Here is a 21,620-nt window from a genome sequence, read left to right as displayed (position 1 = left end):
GAAATGGCTGAAACAGCGGAGCTTGCTCTGCTAGCAGAGGCATCCTCACGCTAGGAGGGAAGGCATTCGCCAAGAGGGCGAAGAGAGCTGTATGTGGTGTGGCACCTGGGAAACTGCGGTGTGTGGCTAGGCGGAGGGAGGAGGAGAGTGGGGAATCTGGGGCCCAGCCCAGGCTCACTGCGGCCTGACGCCTGTCTTCTAGTGCATGAATCGAAGAAGCAAGAGAGAGGAGATGAAAAAGCGACCTGCGGATTATGCGCATCATGCTGAGCAAAGATAGCAGTTCCTGTTTAGAATAGTTTGGACCATCTATGAAGATGGAAACAAATAAAAATATCCTATTTTTCCTTATGTGGTGAGGCCTAGAAATTAACTGTATTTAAGTTAAAGCCCATAAATCAGTTTGAGTTCAGCAAAACTGTGCAAGGCTGAGAAATCGATTATTAATTTTTATTAATAAGCCTAAAATGCTTTATAACCTGCATATATTCACCTCTGGCACGATTGTTTGATACCATACTGTCTTTACAGTTTGTACTGTCATTGATTGATGTTGAACGATCATCAAACAGCAAAGTAGGCTACAGACTGATTTAGATGATCGTTTGTTCTTTTAACTGTTGCTGGTTTGAGTCACGTGCACCTTCATTTAGTAAAGATCAAAAGAGACTAGCTTGTAAAAAGAGAGCTTTGCATTTTTTTTTTTTTTTTTAAATTTGTTTACTTTTTAGTTCTATTTCCCAATACTGATCCAGACCTGGTACTCAAATTACTCAAATCAAATTCATGCTTTCTCAAACTGCGTAGGAACATACAACATAACAGTTTATTCACTGGTTATTTGTCTATGGTTCGTTACGTTACTTACAGATTTCTGCTAGTTCTAAATATAGATGAACATACAGATGAATAGGAACGGTAAAATTTATTTAAATGCATCAGCAAAAGAACGATTTTAAGAATTTGTCCTACCAGTCTGTGCCTCGTCTCAATAGTGAAGCTGTGGGTTGAAGTTACAGAAATGCATACTATTACTTTAAGTTTCCAAGCGATTTGTTGATAAATCGCAGAACAGCGATGACAGTAAGTTCCGAGTTTCATAGTGATTCAGCGTGCGAACTGAACGTGATATATGAGCCACTGTTTGCGTGTTTAACCACAAGGAAGCGGCACAGTAATTTATAACGGCAAGTCACAGAAACAATCCCCCGATCAACATTGATCCAGATGGAATGACTGAAAATTCAGGAAAGAAGACGAGAAGGATTTAAACTGTGCTTCTTGCGGGGTTGAGCCGATGGAGTGGAGAATGTGAGCCGGCTGGGAACTGGATCTGCACTGCGTGCGGCTCCGGGCTTACTGAAGGCCTGCTGCGGCGGCCTGGCGCTGGAAGAAGGCCCGTTCCGTCGCGGAAGAGGCGGCATTGCCGAGACTCGAGCTTGGTGCTCGGTTGCCTTATTGTCATTTTTCTATGACAGTAATGATTGAATGGGCCAGAGTATGGAAATACACAGAAGGATATCGCGGATGATTCGGACGTGGTGACAGGCCTCGTCGTTTTGGCATGCAGGGACCCGTTTGTTTGGGCTGACGCCCCTCCGAAATAATGCCGTTGGATTGGAGAAAAATTGTTCTTAAGGCCAGAGGATTGTGGCAAAGATTCCTCGAGGATGAAAGATTCTTCATCGGACGCGACTTCGGACATGTTAGGAACTTAGGGCGGGACCAAATTCTGGAAACTGTCAAGGATCCTTGGGTGAGTTTGACTGTGATTATATACAGGCCTGAACTCATGCCGATTGGGTAGATATGTTGATTACAGATTGTTGACAGCTGGTTGAGATGACGTAATGATTAAGATGTTGTAATGATTGGATCTTATTTGACTTGTTCCTCCTGAACTACGTTTATAAAACATCATTAAGATGTCAGGTTTTAAAACATATAAGTCAAATCGAAAACAAACCTTCTGTGTTTATGTAATCTGTATGAAAAGAGAGCCATGTCAGAAGTCTGTGATTCAGCTCATTATCCGCTAATGCGGCCACGCCCATGGAGCGAGCGCTATTCAGACGCAAATTCAGTCAATACATGCATACATCATCTCAATCGTGTATTTATTGTCTTGAAAAGTGTTTTGAATAGCCATATTTAGCGATCTCTTGCCTCTGTTAGTTCCTTGATTGTCACATGATTTGCCTCTTCTTTTACTGAGGCATTTGTGGACAAAAGGGGCAGAGCGCCCTCCGGCTGAAGTATGAATTAAAAACACAGCATCCAGCACTCATAATAATGACAATAAATATAGAATAATACATATTACTCTGTATAGAAAATTGATATAAACATATGAGAATCCATCAATATTTCTCCAAATGTGTATGCTTTTAAGCATATTAAGAAATTATGGTCAATATAAGATTTTAAGAGTCAAAATGTGAAGCTTGAGTCTTAGATCTTTTTAATGATGTATAGTTTGTCAACTGCACATCAACATTTAGGCTCTATATATAACAATATAGTAGCCTATATGAAATGCCCTAGAGGTAGGAATGTTCAGACGCGTTGCATCACAGAAATACATTATATTTTAAAGTATATTAAAATAGAAAACCATTATTTGGTTAGAGACTTGAGACTTCTTTTAAAAACATTATAATGGCAATGTGTTCAATCTTTTGACTGGTAGTGTAATTTAACATAGGCCTATACACAATTTTCTTCATATCATGTGCAATAATACGTGCATGCATGAGATCACAAAAATCATGTTTTTTTTTTTTTCCTGAGTGGACTTTAATCCTGTTATCAGCATGATAACAGAGGGTTTTTTCACAGCCTACCTGACTGAAAGCCTCATTAATATGCAAGTCATTTCAGGTCATTATTATTCAATTCTTTTTGTCTTCTCAGGTGAGAATCACCCATTATACATGAGGATTCACGCCTCCATGCACACTGTGTTTCTTGACCAAAAGTGTCTTAGAAAATTAAAATCTCTCTATTGTTTTATATGAAGGAGTAGGCAGCATAATTTTTACTTCATTCTGAAGCAAAAACTCTAGTCTACAACCTCCAATACCCAGAAGTCTTATGAACACAGATTTAATATACTTTTTTTGGCCTTATTTCAGTGACTTAAATTTTTTGTTTTTTCAATAACCACGCATAAACATTATTCCTTCAAAAATACAAACATGTACGTACATGTTCCTCACATATTATTGTAGCCTAGTTTGTGCTGAATACAGTGTAATGACACTTTTGTCATTTATATGTTTATGAACAACTGAAAAAAGCACAAATGTCAGGGCATGTCAAAACTTCTCCAAGCCCCAAATCAGCCTCAGACTCCAGAGGGTTAATACACAAATAGATGGAATGAAAATAGAAATCAAGGTAAGTGCTACTATTACTGGGTCAAGTGCTGACGAAAAAGATATGTCTTTAGCATTTTTTTGAAAGTGGCTAAAGATTCAGCTGCTTGGATAGAGCGTGGCAGGTCATTCCACCAGCCAGGAACAGACCCAGAGAAGGTTTGTGAGAGTGATTTTGTGCCCCTTTGTGATGGCACCACAAGGCGCCGTTCACTTGCAGAACACAAGTTTCTGGAGGGCGCATAAGTCTGAAGTAGTTAGTTAAGGTATAGCGGTGCAGAGCCAGCGATCGTTCTGTAGGCAAACATCAGAGCCTTGAATTGGATGCAAGCAGCTACTGGCAGACAATGCAGACTGATGAAGAGAGGAGTAACACTTCTTAGAATTCAACAATCAACACTGAGTGTTCACTGGACGAACAGGTTAATTGATTGTAATATTAATCTTAATGTAGGTACATCCAGTTAGTCTGATTAACGGATTTACATATTCATAATTAATCATAATTACTAATCATGAGTTATGAATAATTATTAATATTTCCCCTTTGAGTTAATTCCCTACACACAAGACCTTTTCTGCCTACAACATGCACACAGAGGAATCACAATGCCACACTTAAACATGCTTTTTATAAAGCCACTAACACACTGTGCTGATTGCAATGCACAGGTATCCTCCATAACAGAACGCAGCTCCCCGGCATTGGGCTTGTCTCCTGAATTGAGATCAGTGTTGGGGGTAACGAGTTACAAAGTAACGGATTACAGTAATGATATTACTTTTTTGGGTAACTAAGTAACGTAACGCATTACACTAATAATATTGGTAACTACACTACTTTACTAGACTATAGGAACGCGCTTTCCTTCGTTACCCAAGCCGTGTTTGCCTGTGTGTAAAGTTCTGTCTGTTTAAGTGGTGCGTGCATGCATGTGCCTGTATGTGTGCCGTTGCCATAGAGATCGATTTGACGTAGCTGCTGGAGCTGGAAATGGAGATGGAGAGTGGAGACAGGGGGTTTCGGCAGGCCCGCCGCCACGAGGTTTCAATTTGTCCCCTTTCACCCGATCGATTTTAACTTTTTTAACGTGTACGATAACACCGTGATGAGAACGTTCAATACGCTAAATTCAAACCTGTTTTCCCGCTGCTGGCGCTGAGCCAGAGATTGACGCGCTCTGTGCTTTTCATATTTCACAACTAAGTTTTCAACCACATGTTTATTTGAGGTTTCAGACGTTTGAATGAGGACTAGACTATATATAAAAAAGACATTTATTTGTTAAATGCAGATTCCATACACTCATATGGAAGCTGCGATAATCCTTTAAATTATAATTTGACGAAGTTGTTTATTCATATCAGATACAATGTGTATGAAACAAAGTTTACTCTCTTATCCCAGTTCACCAGCCAACACGTTTATTTCGGGAAAAATTGATGAATTTATGTAATGTAAATCCGACAGATCCTCTGTTTTATCAACATGATCATTATAGGTGTTTAAACAAAACGCATTCACTTCCACATATATGGCAATCGGAAAATATCATATAATTCATGATATAGCCTAGTTAACAAGTTTGTGAATATTTTTAATAAAAAGGAAAAACAAAATAAACGCGATACCTGTAGCTTGGCTGCATGACGCGTCGCCAAGGAATGAATGTAAATAATGTTCTAAAAAAACAGGGTTTCTCAAACGGGGGTTCGCAAGGGAATTGCAAGTTGATGACAAGCAATTAATTAAATTATAATTAAATCATTACAAATCAAACAAATAGACTAAATAATATTCAAATTAAAAAAATCTAAATTTGGTTAACAAAACTTAATATTTTATTTCTTTATTTTGCATGTGACCATTCAGTTACAGAACTGAACGCGTCTGCTCAATTCAAAGTGGGCTGAATGAGAGTCGGACCTAACTTTGCCCATTTCGCCTCACCTTTGACTGAGCGCCTATTGTCATTGATTGTATTGTTTTGTTGTTGGTTTTTTTTTTTTATTAAGAATAATAATAAACTCATCATTAATGAACCCATCATTAAAATGTATTCACGGTCGTTCATAACGTGCATGTCCACTGGCGCGGTGCCGTTATGAATGCCCGTGCAGCCGTGAGCATTATACTTTCACTTTTGAATTAGCGATTCAAAGCCTGTGTTTTGAAACTTGTGTGTTGACACCATTTTAAAATGACCCCACCATAGCCTTCTTTATTTCTGTTGTTTACGGTGAGGCATATTTCTTTGTGCAGACGGGGTTATTGTTCTTTCATATGGTTCAATATTTATACAATAAACTCTATACAGAAAGGTTAAGTGATGATAGGGCTGATGATTGTCCATGTATCTACACGGTAAATTAAGAAAAAGTAAAGTAATAAGTAGTGAAGTTATTTTTCAAATGCAGTAACTAGTAAAGTAATCTCATTACAATTTACAGAAGTAACTAGTAACTAGTAACTAATTACATTTTTTGAGTAACTACCCCAACACTGATTGAGATACACCATTAAACAAATAAAGAAACAAATATTAAAAAAGAATCTTGACCTGTCACATTCGCATCTAAAATGGCGCAAGCACAAGTAACTCTGGTAGGTGGAAATTTCACATTTAAAAGAAAATTAGATGGCACTCTGGTTAAACACAAAGTTGTTTGCATACATTGTAACAAAGAACTGTCCTACCATCGAAGCTCATCGAGTTTAAAATATAATTTAAATACAAAGCACATAACAGGTTCCACTAGCAAACTGACGAGTCGAGTCGTGAACAACAACAAACACTGGATCAGTGTATACGGTGTGTGAGTAGACATGCGTCAGCCAGACTTACTACTTCCATAGCAAAGTGGATTGCCAAAGACTGCTGTCCAGTCAACATCGTTGCTGACCAAGGCCTGAAAGAAGTGATCAGGATTGCCACTTCTGACCCATCGTTTGAGCTACTGTCATGATCAACAATTATGTCCAGGATTCACAAACTGTACATTAACGGAAAGAAATGCAAAGCAGAGCTGCTATCACAAACAAAGAGTGTAGCTTTGATTGGGAGGCACTGGACATCGACACTTTGCCACTTGTCCCTGAAGATGGCTGTCACAGAAGATGACCCTGCTTATGCTGTATGCTTTAAGGATGCATTCAAAGAGGATTTGACATAGCGCAAAGAAAAAACAAACATTGCTTGGCTCAAGAAGAAGAGGGCTGCTCTGACACTCTGACACTGAGAATACTTAAAATGTTAAAAATCTTCTGACACTGAGGTAAAATTTGATCCCAACAGTCATTAACCGGCTGTCTGTGAACATGTCAAACTAGAGATCAAAGACTACAAATTTTAGGCTAAGATTATAGGAATCTTTTAGGATTTGCAAAATTTGTTTCAGATAAACAAAACGTGGCCAAAATCGCACAGTGTGAACCAGCCTTAAAGTGGAAATGACCCAATTCAGTACACACATTTAAGAGCCCAATACCTACAAAAAAGTCTTGGATCGAAAGCTCAAACGGAACAGGAACGACATTGTACTTTAACAAACTCCTCCTAGAGCTTTAATCAGATCAACATCATATTTGGTCAGTCTAATCTAAAGGCCTTTGTGAGGTTAAATTGCGAAGATCTAGGCTGCGGCCCACTCCAGTTTTAGACATGCACTCGCGAACTTCCCTAAACACTTCCCCTCGGGGGAATCCCTGCCGCCATTTTGAAGTGCGTTCCACTTCGTGAAGTGGACAAGGGAAGTTTATATGGACAGACCCTTGCTCCCTCAATTTTAACCGAGGGAGCGATTCTACTTCACATGTACACTTCAGGCAGCTCCATAACCCACAATGCAACACGATTATGACGTCACCGCATATCGCGTTTAATTTACCTCACCATAAACAACTCTATGATATATTAATTATTTTTTAAAACATTTAAAACACACATATATACATATAGAATGGTGTATTAAATAATTTTGTAAGGGGAAAAAATAAATAATAAATCAGCTCCATTGTGGATTCCAAGTGATCAAGGGCTTAGGACATTCCATTTGAGCCCATTGCAAAGGTTCCGCCAGTAGTGGGCACTCGTGCAACATAAGCAATGACGTACTTACGAGTCAACGAGACTGAGGGAAGTTATAGAGGGAAGGGCATTTAAAAAACGAACTGGAATGCAGCCCTAGCGTTTTCGCTGAAGGGCTTGTCTGTGGCAGCCTGACAAATTTCGATGTTTCGCCATGAAACAGAAGGTGTTGTAACTCGGGTATGCAATGTCCGATCTGCCCCAAAATTCACATGTTTTATTAGAGTCCTAGCCTGAAGATATCAACCTAGCAATATTCAGTTACAGTCATAGCGCCTGCGGACAACAGGAAATAACTTGTTCCCTTTCGAAAGGGAAATCAACTCTACGTTAGAATACGCAATGGGGAACATCACGTGACACAGGTGTCTGAAAGCCAACTATCCATCAACTCCAATCCCTATTAGCCGGAGACAGGCTATGACGTAATATGGTGCGACCCAGATTATAAAGGAGCACCTGAATAAACAGTCAGCATCTCATCGTCTTTCGATCCTGTTCTGTCTGATCACGATTATATTGACTCCGGGTGGGTTTTTATATATGTCTTACAAATGTTCAAGAAAGTGTGTTTCTCTGTGTCCCAGGGTTTGACACTTGATATACATATTTTTCTGGGTGTTTTCTGTCTGGAGAGGAGCTCGCATAGACAGTGCTTGAGGGCGCCGTCTGTGTGTTTGTCTGTTGTTTACTGTGAGCGTCTCCCTATCGGGATGCTCCGTTCTCGCTTGGCACTCTTCCTGAGGGAAGAGCTATCTGCATCTCTGCCTGGTGATTCTAGCCCCGTTTCTGCTGAGGCATAGTGGTGGCTGCAATCATAGGGCTCGCAGAAGAGCTTGTTGGGAAGTTTGAGAAAGTTGTATTCTCTCTCAACTTCCCCGGGGCTGGCAAGAACGAGTGGATGATGTTTGATGTCATCGCGTCCGGCGGCGAGCACTCCTCTGGCTTGTGTATGTGAGCTGCTGTGTGTTTGGGACACACTTCTTGGCGGGCTTTAGCTGCCGGGAGAGCACGTTATGAAAGGGGCCGCGTGCGGACGGCTCGATGACAGTGTCTGTCCATTAATGCGCCAGATTCCATGACTTTCCATTCCTTTCTGATCTCCGTGCTTGAGATCGGGAGGGCATGGAAAAACCCCTAGCCATTCAGATTTGTATCTGAACCCAGACAGACGGGAGGAGGAAGAAGCGAGAGTGAGATGGGTGATCGATTGTTGTAAACACAGTTGCGTTTGATTCCCCAGCTACATAGGGTGATTTATATCTACCCTCTCCTCTTCTTCTTCCACCTCCTGTATATATATATATATATATATATATATATATATATATATATATATATATATATATATATATATATCTCAACATATATCATGCTCAGATGCTTTTTATGGTCAGACTGATGGCTGGGCCCATAGTGATTATTTCTGTCAGCCCGCTATTTCTGTTTGATAGTAAGAGGATCTTTTAGGCTTAAAAGAACCTTAGATTCCATCCTTTCATGTAAAAAAGGAGCATTAGGAGTCTTCGGTCTTTGAGGCGCAGGAGGGTCTATATTTTATGTGTTTAAAATAAGACCTTACTTTCCTGTATAGTTTTCTGAGCATGTAGTCAGAAAAATTAGGTTTTTTTGGGGCAAACTGATGTTGATGGACTGGCTAGAAAATATATGTTGTGCAGGCCACAAAATGGCCGCCTCTTAGCCACCTGTTTAGAGTAGCTTCTCATCTGCTGTTTTCTAGAGTAGTTTGAGTTAGCACTCATCACTTCCGTTAATATGTATGTTTAGGTCGGCCCTAATCGGCCGCCTGACAAAATGGCTTGTGAGCTTCACTTTCTTTCTCTTATCCATGAGATTTAGAGGTGAAACCCAGGCTTCACTAGGCTTGTGGCCCTGTAAGAAGGCCCGTAGCTTAGCGGCCAGGCTAGAGCTAGGTTAGGTGTGTTATTTACATATAACCCTATGTAACCTATCCCTTGTTAGGTTGTATAGTTCCTAGTTCTGGCCTCCTCCCGAGGGAGTTGTTAGGCCGTATGCCCATTATTCCCTTGTTATGTAGGTGCAATTGTTGAGTTTAACAGCTAGATTGTAGACTGTTTTTAGACTCCCTGATGCTGTTATCTCAGGTGGTAGGCCCTTATCTTTGTGTAGATAAATCAAGCTGTGTGTGCTAGGCCCCACTTTTTATGCTATGGAAAATGTGTTCTTTCTTCTGAGCTACTTGTTTTTATCAAGTTTGAGTTGACCTTGCTAATGTTTAACATCCGTCCTCTATGGCTCAGTACAGATTTGAGAATCTGAAGGGAGAAAATTATTTTCCTCTTTGAAAATAGCATATACATCAAAGTGTTGTGTAAAATTGCTTTGAACCTTTGCCCTACATTATATGTGAGCTTACTTATGCTGCCACATGTTAGCACCTGTTCTCATAATAGCAGGCTTTTTCATGTAGCTGCTTTTGGAGACATTGGTGACCTAATATTCTCCATTTGTAGGTTTATTGTTATTACCGAGTGCATCACCTGTTGGACAGTGTTTGGAATAACGCCGTTTAAAAGAACGGCGTTAGGTGTCGACGTTATTTTTTCAGTAACGGGGTAATCTAACTAATTACTTTTCCCGTCGTTACAACGCTGTTAACATTACTGGACGTTAAATGCGGTGCGTTACTACTATGCATTGTTTGAATAAACTGTGTGATCCGAACGTCCCTGGCTCACACAGCTAGTGAGGAGGTGGGTTAATAACGAGATAAGCGATTATGATGGGCTAAGGCAGAGTCATGTGTTTCACGGTAGCCAATCAGAGCCAGTGTTTTACACACATGCCAGCACACGCGCCAGCGGCGCCACACACACACACACACACACACACACACAACAGCTAAAAGAGATTCGCAGCAGCAGCAGAGATGGCGAGTCAGGAGCAATCCGATGAAAAGTTGGCATTTACAAGGTGGAGATATAAGCACTACTTCAAATTCATTGAGGTCAAAGGCAAGAACGTGCATGTAATGTTTAAATTATGTCCAGGAGCGAAGACTTTGTCGACATCCGTTGTAAGTAACTCTAATTTAATGAAGCATCTCACAACGACACACGCATCGACAAAGCTAGTGGCCAAAAACACCGATACCTCCACCACAGATGATAGCTCGCCATCCACTAGCAAAGAAGGACTCGGAGCAAAGTCCTCCAAGCAGCAAAAACTAGATCTTTCTGCCTTACAAAGACCTATGATGATGACACAGGCTGAAGTCAACCGTATGATAGGCAGGTATGTTGTTACAAGTGTTGCCATTATCGACGGTGGAGGATGATTCATTCCGAGCCATTATTGCTAAAATACCTAGGAAAGCAGGGGTCTGTACGCCATGCTCAAAGACTTTTGCTAAATACATAGATGTTGAGTATGCCAAAATGAACACAGAGCTTAAAAAGAGTTTTGAAGAGTTGGAGTTTTTGTCTACAACTGCAGATATTTGGACTGCGCGCAACCGCAGTTACCTTCGGCGTGACTGCCCACTGGTTAGATCCACACAGCCTAGAGTGAAAGAAAGCAGCCTTGGCCTGCAGACGTTTCAAGGGCCTGTCATACATATGACAGCATTGCTACTGAACTGGACAATATCCACTCATCCTTTAGTATTTCTAACAAAATCACAGCTACCGTCACAGACAATGGTTCGAATTTTGTGAAAGCCTTTAAAGTTTACCAGCGCGTTCAGGGAGATGACTCTGGGGAGGATGATGATGATGATGATGATGTGACTTTTGTCGACCTTCATGATGTCTTACAAGACATGAATGTGGAAGAGGGTGTGGAAGAGGATGTTGTGACTTTGCCACCACACCACAGATGTGCATCGCACACAGCAAACCTTATTTCATGCTCTGATGTGGACAAGTGGCTACTTTCAAGGCCAGACATAAAAGCTGTGTACAGAAGTGCCACCTCCAAATGCACAGCTTTGTGGAACAAGGCCAGCCGTTCCACAGTGGCTGCAGAGATCGTGGATGAAGTCCTTGAAAGGAAGCTCCTTGTCCCATGTACGACCAGATGGAACTCCTTTCATGATGCCGTTGCTCGTGTCTGTGAATTCCCAATCGCCGAGTTGAACACCATTTCCTACAATTTTGGGTTGAAGGCCATCACAGATCGGGAGTACCTGTTCCTCAGGGAATACTGCACAGTGATGAAGCCACTAACGGTAGCCCTTGACATTCTTCAGGGCGAAGACAACTGCTTCTATAGCACCCTTCTACCCACACTGGAGACATTGATCTCCAAGACCCTGGACTTGAAGACTGGCCTCCAAATCCTTGGTGACCTTCCAGAGGCTGTTGTCAAGGTAAATACATTGAATACATACTCTCATACATGAAATATGTATTAATTATGAAATCAAAGTAAAATGAAATGTATATCTCTTAGCTGTCTGTGTGTCTCTGTGTCTCTGTGTCTGTGTGTCTGTGTGTGTGTGTTTTCGATTCCCAGGGAAAGCAAGAACTGAGAGGAATGTAAATGTGTACCTTGAAATGCAATGTAAGTCGCTTTGGATAAAAGCGTCTGCCAAATGCATTAATGTAATATGTGTGTGTCTGTCTCATTTCAGGCAATCAGAAAATAGATTTGCAGAGGTGCTGGAAAGTGAGACTGCCATCTTGGCTGCGGTGACACTGCCCAGATTTAAACTACGTTGGCTGCGGACACAAGAAAGGAAGGACAAACGCCAAGGCATGTCTGCTGGCGGAGTGCCGAAAAAGTGCCCAAGAAGACCAGCCAACAGGTACCAACGCACCAACGAGCAGCCTCAGCACCGACTCAGCCATAGATGAATTCTTTTCCTTTGAGGATGAGGAGGACACCTCTGCTTCTGTGGAAAGCCAAGTCGCTGACTATTTAAAATCAGGAGCACAAGAGATGGACACTCTAAACAGATTCCCACTCGTAAAAAAAATTTCAATAAAATACAATGCAGCCACTCCATCCAGTGCCCCAGTAGAGAGACTATTTAGCCTGGGGAAGCTGGTCTTCACCCCAAAGAGAAACAGGCTGACAGACAAGAATGTTTGAAATGCTGCTGCTTCTTAGATACAATCAGTGGTTTGAAGGGTAGGATGGTTAGGCTACATGGGTCAGTTGGATACAAAACGGACACATGAATAGATGAGTGTTTGGATGGGTAGATGAATATCTAGGAGCTGAAGTTCAATCTTTAAAAGCTCTTCATATTGTTAAACTGTTTACTTTTTTAATGAAGATAAAGAAATACAAGCAGCCTATGTCTTTACTATTTATCTCAGGTTGTTAGAGTTTTATTTATTTAATTTGCTACAGTTACTGCAAACACACTTTATATTATTTAACTGTTTACTTTTGAAGAAAATACTTGAAGAACAGAATGTCTACCAGACCAGTTGTCTGACATTGGGAGTTTGATTTATTAAATTAAGAATAAGACTACGGAGCTAAACACACTTTTTTGTTGTTTAAAAATTTACTTTTTTTGTGAACAAAACACTTGGAAGTACAGGTTGTTTACTTGACCAGTTGTCTCAGGTTGAGAGAGATTGATTTAATTTGCTAGAGTTAAATGCACTTTATATGGTGTAACTGTTTACTTTTCTTACAAAGATAATACTTGAAGTGCAGGATAAAACTGTTGCTGTCTGTTGACATGCAATAATAAATATCAAAAGTTATGTACAAACACCTGTCTGTTCTACTCATTTCAACTGACTTGTGAAAACTACTAAAAAAAAATACAAATTCTTTGACATATAGCAACTTTTTTTTTTTTTTTAACAGTAATGCAAATAGTTACTTTCCCTGGTAACGAGTTACTGTTATTATAGAGTAATTGAGTTACTAACTCAGTTACTTTTTGGAACAAGTAGTGAGTAACTATAACTAATTACTTTTTTAAAGTAACGTTCCCAACACTGCTGTTGGATTGCATACTCTGGGTAGTATAGAACAACTTTTTGAGAAAAACTAGTTTCTATTAGCTCCCTTTTTGTGATCTTGTTAACAGCTATATTGCATATAACTTTGATTGTAGGCTCTTACGCCTGTTTCACACTGCAAACGTGAGCGTCGCGTGAGCAGCACGTGAACATAACTACACCGCCACTGCAGCTGCAGATGCGCGGGTATTCACACTGGAAGCGTTTGTACAGTGTCGCAGCAGCTCCAAGCTACATATAAAGTGAGCATTTCTTTACAAAGACAGCTATAAATGTTTTTATATGTTGGTCATTTATAAACTTGATAGTCTTGAAAGTTTGTTAACATAGGGAGGTGTACAACATTCTCACATAAACATAAATACATAAATAAATAAAAATAAATAAATAAAAGCCTTGTGTCATCCATTACTGCACACGAATGAGGTAAGCTTTGTGTTTGACATCATCTGACGCGTGAACATGTTTACAAAACAGCAAACTCGGCGAAAAAAGCCAGCAAACTCTGGTTTGATTTGGGTATGCTGCAGTCTGTGTAATAACTAAAATAATGTTTATATATATCATATTTTCTGGCTAGTTTACTTTAGTTTTTTATAATACACCATACTTTTAACCCAAACTGAATAATTAAAAACAAGTTTAAATGGGTAAATCTTCTATAATTATTTTTGATTCTTAATTTTCTTTCCTGTCATACTCAAATTCTTATTAAAACACATTAGACATGCTAATTCTGTGCATTATGAACACTTTTTGTGTGAAATTATATTTATTTTGTCCATCAAAAGTCCATCAATAGTGTCAGCAGCGCAGCAAAAATAGACTCGGTGCCGAAACGACCGCAGCACTGCTGCTTACGCGACGCTCCTGCTTGACGCTTACTCGCTGCTCCTGCTGCCTGTGTGAATGCATCCGTTGGTTAACATGCACGCCAAAAAAAATATGTGCTGCTCATGTGCCGCTTACGCTTGCAGTGTGAAACAGGCCTTATGATTAATTAGCCTTTTTCTAGTTAGCAATTGTACTTCTAACAAGTGCTGTTAGCTGATCATAGTTTGCTCACATAGTTTTCAGTATTTCACGAGCTGAAGCCACGTGTTATTGGAATGGTAGGCCCCTACAGGCCCACGCGGGGCCTCTTTTTTTAGCTGACTTGTCGACAGGATGCCTGGGAATCCGAGAACACCCCAACTCTGTTGAGTAGGCCTTGAGTAGCCTCTCGTGGAGTATGGCGGCGTAATATGCATTCCTTCTCTAAGTAGTGCGTGAAAGTTTTCCACTGAATGCATGGCCTGATGGTTGATATGGTCTTGGACTGGCTATTGCCACGTGTTTACTACAGTAGGCCCTAATAAGGACACCTTTTAGTTTACGTGTTGGCACAGTGTGTGATATATGGACAAACGGGCTGAATGCCACTTGTTGCTGAGATTGTAGGCCCTATAGGCCTCCTTTTTAGCTGACATATTGGCAGGATGCTTGTGAATCCAATACCACCATCGGCCACGCCCCACCTCTGTTGAATAGGCCTTAAGCAGGCCTCTCTTGGAGTATGTGGCATAATATGCACTCCTTTTAGAAACTAAATCTTTGAATGCATGGCCTAATGGTTGGTATTTTTATGGTTGGTATTGTTACAGTCGCCACCTGCTAATGCCACGTGTTTACTAAGGTAGGCCGTATGGACCTCCTGCGTAGCATGTTGGAGTTCAGTTATGTACTCCTTTCACTTTGAAAGTAAAAAGGTGCTTTTTCCGAGTACTGTTCTGAGTGGCTGACCTCTCAGGGTGAGTTCTGGTGGTAAAACCTTACTGAGGTTTGGTTATAACTACATCAGCCTCCTTGAGTCTGGGTGGATTGTCCAGTGGGCACTTTACAGTTTAACTACTGTCATTGAGTCATATGTCCTGCTCTTAGCAAGACAGGTGTTCAAGGTGGCCCTCAGAGGCCACCATTGAATGCCCTTCCATGATTATGTGCCCACAGTGTGGCCTACCTGTTAGTTTTTTTTGTGTAATAGTACTTAGCTCCCTAAGCTGATCATGGGTTGTAGGCTTCCATGAGGCCTCCTCCTGAGGTTCAGCCCTAGGCTGGTTTGTGCTCCCCTGTATCAGGGTTTCTAGCACACGGTCTGTGTTTTTACTCTACAGTTGCTGAACGCCACTTGTCGCTGAGATTGCAGGCCCCACTAGGCCTCCTTTTTAGTTGATTTGTTGGCAGGATGCTTTGAAAAAGCCTGACCACCTTAAAAAGGCCACGCCCCACCTCAACGGTTAGGCCCTAATCAGGCCTCTTCACGTTGGGTGGCAGCATTCTATGTATTTCTTCTGAGAAATACTAAATACATAGCTTTTGGGTGGACTGGTTATGGCAGCCACTTGCTGATATGTTTACTAAGGTAGGCCTCATCTCAGCCTCAGGTGTAGCATTTGGAGCTCAGCTGTGTACTCTTCTTGCTGTGAGAATTTATGGTGCTTTTCTGAGTACTTTGAGAGGCTAGCCCCTCAGGATGTATGCTGTGGTGAAACCTTAATGAGGTTTGGTTTAAACTGCATCTGTCTCGAGTCTGATCTTACGCTAGTTGAGCTGATAGCCACCTAGATGTCTAGGGTGGATCTATTGCATGCTCCTAGAGAGTTGGCCAGGGGTCCAGATGATATTTAACCTTCTTTGTGTCTGTTATTTATCGTTCTTTGGTGCCTAAGAACACTGCCACGAGCTGATGCCACGTGTCTGTTGAAGTGATAGGCCCGCACGGACCTTCCTCGACTGTGTGTTGCCGTATGTTGTACTCCTCTTGCTTGAAAGAGTAAAAAGGTGCTTTTACTGAGTACACTGCTCGTTGGATTGTGTTGGGTAGATTATCATGCGGGCGCTTTGCAGCCTCCTATGCTGCCATTGAAGTTGCCTGTCTGCTGCCAGCAAGACAAGTGTTCAGGGTGGCCCCTCCAGGCCACTTCCTGAATATACTTCTGTATCATATTCAGTTACTTTCATGCTCTAGGCCCTCTTGGCCTCCATGAGTATGTGCCCATTGCATGGTCTACCTGTTAGGTGAGCTTTGTAATTCCCTTTCGGGTTATGTACGTAATAGTGCTTAGCTCCCTAAGCTGATCATGGTGGTAGGCCTTAATTAGGCCTCCTCCTAAGATTCAGCCATAGGCTGGTTTGTGCTCCCCTGAAGCATCAGGTGTTTAGCGCACAGCCTCCGCAATGCATTAATTAAGCGCTGAGTAGATCCTAGGATGAGTGGGTCATACTCCCCTCAACATGAGGGTTCATAGCACTCAGCTGAGTTCTGCTCTCCAGGATCCCGATCTCTACACGTGGGTTTGAGTTGCTCCTGCCCTTTTGCAGTCACTTTTATCCGCTCCCTTCTGTGAAGGATGCGTTTTTGAGATTCTGTGTTCAGACAGGGATTGGCCAAGACTAAGCTTGTCTTATGATAGACCAGGTCGGCCTCCCTGGTGGCATTGGGGGTGATTTTGTTCCCCTCTAGTGACTGGTTGGGGTTCCCTTCGGTTCCCTGCAGTGATGCGCGGGTCAATGTATAAACAACCTGCACCCGACCGACGTTTTCAACTAACCCGCCCGCAACTCGGACCGCAAAAAAAAAGAAAATATTGTACCCGACCCGCTTCTTGACCCGTATTTTTTACGACGTGACGCTGACGTGGTGCGCTCAGAGGTGCAGCGGCGAGAGCAGGCAGTTCTTGAGGCGGCCCATCATTTTCCATTTCAGCTGCATATTATTGATGAATGCGATGTTTATGTTTCCACCCTGCTTGAAGAATTCATCAGCAGGTCAACTGAGAGAAGGCCCACTTTTGGAAAAGTGTGAAAGCCCTTAGGAGCGCAAACTGTTCTTTTTCTGAATGCTGTATGATATAGCCTAGTGTTATGTAATAAAGGCTTGATTTATTCATTTATTTCGTTTCATTTTCTTAACAATTAATATGCTGCATGTGTTTATCCAGTCTAATCGAAGTGTGCGTCTCTCCCCCGACTTTCCCAACAAAAATCTCGCCCCTCTCAGAAAATACATAAAACTGACATTACTGAGCTATATGCGTTTAAAAGTAGCCTATTAAAATGGCATTGCTCAGTTCAACGTGTTGGGAAATCGGGCATTTTGTCCCGCGTCAGCATTTATTCAAAAGTTAATAACGCACAACATTCAAAAGGTAAATAAGGATTTCCCACTTGTATTAGTAGGCTTAGGCTATTTCGCCAAGTGGATGCCCAATTGAAGCTCTCACAAGCATAAAATGCAGGCATAGAATATGTTAATAAAGTCTTTATTAACGCATTTTAGACAAACAAAAGGTAGGCTAAGCCAAAGACTGAGGCTACAATATCCATAAATAAATGTTCACAAATTGGCCTACCCATGAAAGTAAAACTGAAACACTTAAACTTAACCTGGGCTTAAAAAGAAGGCTAAAGGGTGCCACTTGTTGGTAAAAAAAAAAAAGAAAAAAAAGAAAAAAAGTAGCCTAATACAAGATAAACGCAATATATGCATTTGTATAAGAAAATAAAATAGGCTGCATTGTTTAGCCTACACAAATATATCCATAAAACTAACACAGGAACCTAAATCAGATACAGTAAGCCTAACTTGGGCTTAAAAGGGCTATAAGGTGCCGTTGGTGGCCTAAAACAGAAGATTAGCTTTCCTCGCGCTGTGTAGAAATAATATTGAATCAACCGTCCCTGGGTTGAGACGGTTTCTTCTCGCCTCTATGACACGACCTGCGGAGCTGAATGTGCGCTCACTGGCTGCACTTGATGCTGGAATGCAGAGGATCCTCCTTGCCAATGCACGAAGCCTCGGGAAGGTGGGTGCCTGTCTCTCCCAAAATTCAAGCAACCGGTCCTCGTCACAGTCATCCAGCGTAAAGTGTGCAGCACGGTACCGCTCCAATTCATTCGTTAGGCCCACATCAGCGGCATCATCGGCCCATTCAGCGAAGTCCACTCTAGGTCTTTTCTCTCTCTGACTTTCGTTAGTGACGTCTATGGAAGGTAAAATAGCATTTGCCAAAAATGTCATTTACCAGCATTAAATTGAAATATCCCATTCATCATTAATAACGCAGCCACTTACCCTCACCTGTAGATGTCCGTGGTGCTGTAGTGCTTGAAGTCTCAGGAGAGTCCGCGGCTTCAAAAGACACAGGGTATATGAGGTTGCCAATGATTCTGTGGAGATTTTTCCTTTCAGTCTCGGTCATCATTTTGAGACTTTTGTAGCGGGGGCAGAGGAAGAGGGCGATTTTGTGCGTGTCTGTGAGGATTAACTTTTGATGGAGTAGAGCAAGTGCGCGCGTACGGAGCAAAGCCATGTACTCAGGGTCTCCAAAGACTGGTTGGCAATGTGCACACAGATTGTAAAACCACAGCATCACTAAATGCAGTGTCGGGTAGTCCTCTCCCTGCAACTCCTCAGATGCTTTCTTGAAAGGCTCCAAGAAATCTATCACGGTTGTGAGCGTGTTTTGATATATGCCTTCCATGCGCTCTGACTGCCCCTTCTTTCGAGTAGCTCGTTAATTTCCCTGTATTGCTTGCTCACAGATTTGAGCATGTCAATTTTGTTGTTCCAACGAGTCTCACACTCTTGGACTAAGCCATGTGGGAGAGCTGTGCTTGCACTGGCTTTTTTAAGATATTTGACAATGCCCTTGCACGCGTCAATCATCTCCGTTACCTCCTCAATGTCAGATCCACTGAAGGTATGTTTCAGAATTGTGTTCAGAACATGGGCTGGTAACATGGTATCCAATGATAATTTTTTAGGGCAGCTTTAATGTTAGAGCCCTGGTCACTCACGAGCTCCACTTGATCAAATGAGATCCCGTAAGAACACAGCTGCTCATTAATCTGTTCGTGGATGTTGATTGCTGTTTTGGGCAATGTGCAATCGAATTCCACTGTGCACATAACACGGCTTGCCAGCTTCCAATCCTCTGTGATATAATGGCATGTCAAGACAGTGTAGGACCTTCTGTTAAAATCATCAGTCCACATATCCGTCGTTATTGCAACCCCTCCATTGTCATGCACCGCTGACTTCAGAACCTCGGATAAGGCTTCTTTCTCGACCATGGCCTGTTTTTTAGCTCGATCACAGACTGTCTGCCTATGAGGAAACACTCCATTTGCGTCGACTGAGCCATAACGTGCTCCAATGTTGATGAGACCCTGTGCCACTTTCGTAAAACCTTCCCCCGAAACAATATCAAAGGGGCGCAGGTCTGTGCAACAAAAGTCCACGCAATAATCCACAAATTTAGAGAGGAAAAAAAGAGGAATTTTCGTGTGGTCAGGGCGCATAAAGGCATCTATAGTTTGTGGCCTGGGTTGGCCTGACACTGCTCTATTCGGCTGTGATGGCTTCCCGGGGCCGCACTTGTGACGCGCCATGTTGGTCGTGCCAGCTTTGTGGCTATCAAATGTGTAAATAGCATCACAAGAAGTACACATGACAAAGCCAGCACTTTGGTTATCATCTTTCATTATTTCGGCAAATGTCTCCCACACTTTGCTCTTTCTATTTGTGTATTTGTGGAGCTTCCACTCCCCACTCTTCACCTTTTCTCTTGCCGTTGCCGCCTCCATCTCTACCTGCAGACTGAGCTTGTGCGTCATTTTCGCGCCAGTTATTCAGCCAATAAAGTGTAGGCCTATGTATTTCATAGAAAATTGTGTCTACTACTATATAAATTAAAAAAAGTTTAATTGCCATCTTTATTTCAAACGACCCGACCGACCGCGACCCGAATATCATTAAAAATATTTTTGGATGACTCGTAACCGCGGGTGACCGCAGGCACCCGCTCATTTTGAATCAACCCGCGCATCACTGGTTCCCTGGCCTCATTCCCTAGAAGTGACCACTTTGTCTGTGGAAAAGTTGGTCTCAGATGCTCTAGCGGCCTTATCTCTCTATAGAGGAAGGCCTTGTGTAGGCTCAGCTTGGGCTGTTGGCCATAGGGAATGCTGACAGCCTGGTGTGAACCGAGGGTGAGTTACTAAGTGTTTCCTTCGAAACTGCTTGACGTTTGTCAGCCATATTTTTGGCATGCACTCTCCTCAAGCATGGTGGCGTGGGTATATCATTCCCCATTGCGTATTCCGACGTAGAGTTGAGTTCCCTTTCGAAAGGGAACGTCTCAGGTTACATATGTAACCATGGTTCCCTGAGAACAGGGAACGAGACTCTGCGTTTCCTTGCCATGCTTTGGGTTGCCTGCCTGCAGAACAGTCCCCCAAGACGATAGCTGCTGACTGTTTCTTCAGGCTCTCCTTTATACTCCGGGTCACGCCATATTACATCATAGGCTGTCGCCGGTCAATAGGAATTGGAGTTGTTAGATAGTTGGCTTTCAGACACCTGGGTCACGTGACGTTCCCCATTGCGTATTCCAATGCAGAGTCTCGTTCCCTATTCTCAGGGAACCATGGTTACATACGTAACCCAAGACGTTTTACACTGTGATTAACTCCTCATAGATTCAACCAAAACCACATCATATATGGTCAGTCTAATCTTAAGGGCTTAGCGATGTTACTCTGCAAAGATCTTGAGTTTTCATTGAAGGGTGTGTCCGTGGCGGCTTGACAAAGCCTGAGTCCTTCCTAAAGACATCTTTATGACAATTTACAATATACATAGCACCACCAGCTGGCAACAGGAAATGGCATGCTTCACACTAATTCACTACCAGAAACACATTTTAATATGCCACAAAGTACCAAACATGTTAGGCTGCGTTCCACTCCAGTTTTAGACATGCACTCGTGAATTTCCATAAACACTTCCCCTCGGGGGAATCCCTGCCACCATTTTTAAGTGTGTTCCACTTCGTGAAGTGGACGAGGGAACTTTATATGGACAGACCCGATTTTGACAGAGGGAGCGAGTCTACTTCATATGTACACTTCAGGCAGCTCCATAACCCACAATACAACACGTTTATGATGTCACCGCAAATCGTGTTTAATTTACCCCACAACTCTATGATATTATAATTATTATTTTTTTAAAACATTTAAAACATATATAGAATGCTGTATTAAACAATTTTGTAAGGGCAAAAAATAAATAATAAATCAGCTCCATTGCGGATTCCGGAATGGAGGGCTTAGGACGTTCCAGTTCAGCCCATTGCAAAGTT

The sequence above is a fragment of the Megalobrama amblycephala genome, linkage group LG5 (assembly GCF_018812025.1).
Source record: "Megalobrama amblycephala isolate DHTTF-2021 linkage group LG5, ASM1881202v1, whole genome shotgun sequence".
NCBI classification, from domain to species: Eukaryota; Metazoa; Chordata; class Actinopteri; order Cypriniformes; family Xenocyprididae; genus Megalobrama; species Megalobrama amblycephala.
This window is presented reverse-complemented; position numbering follows the sequence as displayed.